This window comes from Strigops habroptila, chromosome 7 (genome assembly GCF_004027225.2).
Source record: "Strigops habroptila isolate Jane chromosome 7, bStrHab1.2.pri, whole genome shotgun sequence".
In the NCBI taxonomy this organism is placed as follows: Eukaryota; Metazoa; Chordata; class Aves; order Psittaciformes; family Psittacidae; genus Strigops; species Strigops habroptila.
The window spans coordinates 20,904,935-20,910,938 of NC_044283.2; the positions used below are offsets into that span (position 1 = coordinate 20,904,935).

At 40.3% G+C, this 6,004-nt stretch overlaps 1 pseudogene; it reads right to left on the reverse strand.

Annotated features, from left to right (window-relative positions):
* Window positions 1–4,446: 4,446 nt before the first annotated feature.
* On the reverse strand, window positions 4,447–5,787 carry LOC115610786 (annotated as a pseudogene).
* Between the last annotated feature and the right edge of the window lie 217 nt (window positions 5,788–6,004).

The following is a 6,004-nucleotide window of genomic DNA, read 5'->3' on the forward strand; positions in this document are numbered from 1 at the left end:
AATTCCTCTTGCTTGTTCCCCATACTACGGGGGGAGTACTTGTTCCCCATACTACTAAGGTGCTTGTATAGAGGCACCTTAGCCCAGCTCCAAATGCAGCCGACTCAATGGCTGGGGCAGCTGGAAGATGGCTGGGGCAGCTGGAATATACATGTACTTAGTTAAAATTTTGAGACCTTATATTTTGATTAGCTCTCCTTGGAAGGTTATGATCTATTTGCATTTCTGCAGAAACTCTCCTGTATGACTTTCAGCAAGTAATTTATTTTTCTTCTTAATTTGCAACAGAGAGGAAACAGCTTCTGTTTTTCCTTTGCCCTCAGTTCACACTGCAGAAGCTGCACAGCAGTTTTTAGGTATCTGCACAATAGTACAGCAGGGCCTTAGTCTCAGCTACAACATCTAACCAATAATGTGATAAAATACTGATAATTAGACATTCATTTAATGAACTATTTTTAAAGCATAGGACTTAAAAACCATGAAAAATAACAGAATGCATTGATGAAGCAGCTAGAATCAGGAAAATATTGAAGACTAAAATACACCTTTATCAGCACTTTTGTGCTGGATATTTCCTATCTCCCACATCTCTTTCTTTATTACTTAAGCAATAAATTTATAATGAGAATGCTATTTAACTGAAAATGTGTTCCTTATTAATAGAGATCTGCCATTAACAGCCACCTACTATTCCATGTCAGCTTCAAAAACAGTTGGCAAACTTTGGCTTTTCAGGAACGTTTTATTTATATTGGCTTCCAAACAAATTGAATTCAATTTCTATCAAAAGCTGTTGCTGCTGTATGTATTCAAATATTATGTGCTTTCAGTAGATTAAGTAAATAATACACAAGAAAAATTATTCACAATGTTGCTTAATTGACAATAAGAGAAGATTTAAAGGCTGTATAAACCATTAAGCAATTGTTATTTTTCAATTCTGTCAACTAAATATTAGGTGAGTTAATGGTATGCATATAAAAAATGCAAGGAAACAGGGCTAGAGAGGATTTCTTAATTTGTTCAGTGGTGGTTTTTTTTGAAGCCTCTTAATTCATTTCATTATTTCATTCAATATTTCATTATTTAATTGACTGATGTTTTGGGACCCAGTTTTGAAAGACAGTTAAAAATCTCAGTTGTCATAGGTGTTCTTAGATGCTCCAGTTATGCAGAATCTGACAGGATGAGGTTCCTAACTATTAAAAGATCATGTTGATTTTTCTAATAGCAAACAACAACTAATGAAGAATTATTCATTCTCTGAGTTGTGTAGACAAAAATAAAATACTTTTGTTTAGGAAACCTCCATATGTTTTTAAATTATAATACACTAGAAGATTAAGATAATTTATGCCAAACAAATAACATTTTCTAGGCAGTATTGTTGATTCTATATTATCATTGCACAGATATCATAAGGATGTCTAGAGTCATTGGTATTTTCCTACTGAGATCAATATTGCAGTTTGTTTTACTTCAATAAGACCAGAGTTAGCACTATAGAATCCTTTTGAAAATTAGATTCTGTAGGTCTGTAGTCTCCCAAATTTTTAATGCAAAAATTTCTGTTCATGTCATCTTGACTTTCCAGATGCACAAGAACATAAAGAAAAACCATAATAAAATCATTTGGTATACTTCAAGGACACAAAAACAATTAATATGAATCAAAGAGACTTGTTTTCTACCATCCACTGCACATTTTTATTAGATATTGGGCCTGATTTTGCTTTGTTGGAAGGCAGAGAGGTTTTCTTTTCTGGCAGTGGAAATAGAAGAAAGTCATTAGCTAACTACAGTGAGAATCAAGCATGATCAGGAATAGAACAGCCAAATTTTGAAATAAGCATGACATTTTCAATAGTCCATCTCAGCAATAATGGAAATGGCACGACATTGATTTTTACTTTTTATGCTTCATTTCCTACACTGAAAACAAACTTGCTTCATTCTGACAAAGTCCAACTGCAATGTAAGAATGAATGAAACCATATTTTAAAGCAAACTGACAAAGAAAGAAGTTGAAAATTATCAAGTTTTTTTAAATCATTATTATTTTCCTTCTGACTTACCTAGTAAGGAGATCAATTGTTTCAGGTTCTGACTATCAATTTGTATTTAGACAGTTTCTATCATAATTAATTATCAGGCAAGAGTGGGAGTCTCTGTTACTGGAATTAAAATCCAAAATAATTACCATTAAATGAGTTAAGAAAATAATACTACATACCAGTTACATAACACAGGATCATCAGGTATTTAAGATATAAGTTTCCATGTATCACAGCTTTTAAATTATTTCTCTCCTGATGGGAAACATTAAATCCATTAAGCCCAGTGGTTAAAACTTAGGAATACAGAAATCTAGGAGTCAGAAGATAGAAAAATGTATAAAAGGGATCAGTCAAGTGTAAAATGGGGCCAGCCAGAACACTTTCCTGAGCTTGTGGCTGATCACTACAGCCTGTCCTATTTTAGGACTTTAGAGTGGTTAGGGATGGAAATGACCATAAAGATCATCTAGTTCCAAGCATCCTGCCATGGGCAGGGACACTTTCCACTAGACCAGGTTGCTCAAAGCACCACCCAATCTGGCCTTGAACACTGCCAGGGATGGGGCATCCACAGCTTCTCTGGGCAACCTGTTCCAGTGTCTCAGCACCCTCACAGTAAAGAACTTCTTCCTAATATCTAGTCTAAATTTATCCTCTTTCATTTCAAAACCATTCCACCTGGTCCTATTCCTACCTGACTGTCGTGGTTTAAGCCCAGCCGGTAACTCAGAACTACTCAGCCTCTCGCTCACTAACCCCCACTCCCAGAAGGATGGGGAGGACAATCGAAAGAATGCAACTCCCACGGGTTGAGATAAGAACAGTCCAATAACTAAGGTGCAATACAAAACTACTACTGCTACCACCAATAATAATAATGATAAGGGAAGTAGCAAGGAGAAAGCATACAATTGCTCACCACCCTCCAAACGATACCCAGCCCGACCCGAGCAGCAGTCTGGGCCTTCCGGGTAACTCCCCCCAGTTTCTATACTGGGCGTGACCTGCTGTGGTATGGAATACCCCTTTGGCTAGTTTGGGTCAGGTGTCCTGCCTCTGCTTCTTCCTGGCTTCCCGTGCCCATCCTCCCTGGCAGAGCATGAGACTCTGTGTCTCTGTAGGACACTGTAACTTTTCCTCAGGTACTTCCAAACCAAGTTTTGTTAAGTGTGTTATAATAGTTTCTTCTGCCTGTCGCATGGGTTCTGTCTCTTGTCATCCAATGAGCACATCGTCGATGTACTGATGAACTCTGACACTGGGGGGTACGGACAGTGTGGACAACTCCTGAGCTAGGGTATGATGTGCCAATGTGGGAGAGTGTTTATACCCCTGCGGCAGATATGTAAAGGTATACTTGCCATCCCAGGTGAAGGCAAAACGGTCCTGATCCTCTAACTGCAAAGATATCATAAAAAACATACCTTTCACATCAATAGTAGCCATAACCTGATGTGCTCCTTCCTGTATTTTGACAATTAATTCTGCAATGTTTGTCATCGCTGCTGTTAGTGGTCTTGTATTTGCATTCAGGTGTCGATAATCAATAGTGAGATGCCATTTACCATTTGGTTTCTGTGCAGGCCATATGGGAGAGTTAAACAGAGGTGTAGCTGAGGTGATTATACCTCGCTCCTTTAAACCCTCAATCACTGGAGTCATCCCATCCCTCACTCCCAAAGGTAAAGGATACTATTTTACATTTACTATTCTTGATGGTGGCAAGGAGGGAGCTGTTTGCAATAATTTTATTGATAATGGTACAACTGTGAATGACCATAGCTTTCCCGCAGAATCCTGCCAAGTTCACCCTTGGAGGACATCAATGCCCAACAAATATAAGGAGAATTTACCAATTGCCATCATGGTTGTAAGAGGAGTTTCTGCTCCCCACAGCCACAATGTAACTCCTGCAGTAGCAACTTGTGGTATTCCGAAAGCATTTAAAGTCAGACCGCCCGATTGTTTTATGACTACATCGCTTCAGTGTGCATCAGAAAATATTAATGCTGAAATTTGAGCCCCAGTGTCTATCAAGAACATAATTGGAACCCGCTGTGGGCCCACCAAAGTGGTAAGCAGTAAATCCCCCGTATTTTTAAGGGTTATTTGCCTTATATACTTCCAAATTCCCCCTCCCCCCACTCCTCTTGAAGGGGAGGGGCATCTAGTTTCCCGACTCCTGTAAAGAAGTTTCTACTCCCAGATCAACTGATGATGAGGTGGTTGGGCTGCTTTTTGTTCCTGACCCCGGTTTAGTTTGCATATCCAGCTTTGGCCACCCTGTCACCAATTTGTTTAATTCATCGGTTAGTAGTCTGTCCATTACTTCTCTCAGAATTCCTAACCTGCAACCCTCTCCCCAGAGGCTTTGTCTAGTATAGAGTCACATTTTGTCACCACATGAAGGCAGCAGGTGAGTAGACACAGCCACTGTCTCATCATTTTTAACTTTATTTTGCCAAATATTTTTACTGTCTTTTGTCATTCCCCTCACTGGCCCATATTTTGACCATAATCTATTAATTCTTGTGCAACTTCTCCCCAAGTCCACCGTTTAGGTGTCTGCCCATAAAAGCCAGGCTGCGGGGTCAAGCTAGGATTGGTATTAGTATTCAATGTCCTGTCAATGTCCTCAATACTGCAGCTAGTCTTTCCAGAGGGGATAGGGCTTGAATTTGCCCCCGCAACTGTATGCCAATAGGCTTCAGGACATCTGGCAACCCCCAGATTAATGGTGTCATACATTCCGGTTTCACAAGCAACATCATGGGTGAGCTTAATGTTGGATCTAACATTCGATCGTACATCATCTGTAAACAAGCTGCCTTTTGGACACTTTCTACTAATTGATCAATATTCCGTTATTGCCAGTGGATCTCCACACTCCAATGGGTTAAGACCACCTGCCCAATAAGCAGCTCTCTGGGTAAGAGACCAAGGCGCCCAGTGATCATTCGTTGTTAAAAACACCCATGGGCCCCAATGCCCATCCACTCCCTGTTCTGTTAACAAAATCTGGTCTCCTCCCATAAGGAAAACTCACCATACATATTCAGTTCTTGTTTCTCCTGGATTCTTACCATAATCCCTTTTTAATTTTGCCAATTCAGTTGGAGAATAAGGTGTCTCTTTTGTAGTCACTTGAGGGCGATTGTCCTGGTCATCCTCGTACGCATATTCTCTTTTTACTACCAGCCGCATGTGGGGCACTCCCTGATCCGCACGAGCTCGTAACTCCTGTAAGTCATCCTGTGGGTACACAGGAGTAACCTGTCGGGCCACAGGCGGCTCCCCTACAGCTTCTACTTGTCCTTCGGGACAGTCTCCTTTTATTAAGGCGTCCCTCAAGGCTTGTTGCAGCAACACATTTTTTTGCTGTTCCTCTGCTAATTTATCTCTTACATCCTGTAGTTGTTGCTGTAAGGACTCTGTTAGTAATTGCAAGGACTCTGTGATCTGCATCTCATGGTTTTCTGCCCGATTGTTCCATTATAGCAGCCGGCAATGCTGCACCCAACACTGCACACACAATTGCCTTGTCCTTGCCGTCCCACAGATGATGATCCTTTTGCAGGGCATCAATAAGGTTACATATAATTTGCAAATTATACCAATTATCCCGTGCCCAGTCCTGACGTAGCACTGATGGATGGGCATTATATTTTCCCAGTAATGTAAACAGTGCTTCCTCACAATCTACAGCTCCCTTTTCCTCTAAATTCATTTTCTTAAACCAAAAAAGTGTCATCTTAACACCTTGGGATTGGTACCAAGCATAAAGTTACCCTACTTTTTGAAGCACACTTCACTCACACAAAAATGTGATGCCTCAGCTCCCAAGGGGTACCAACAATTTACCAGACACTTTCACACCCGGAGATCCCACTTCTGACACCAAATAAAAAAAAATGTCATGTCCTGGTGGGTGGTACAAACAGGAT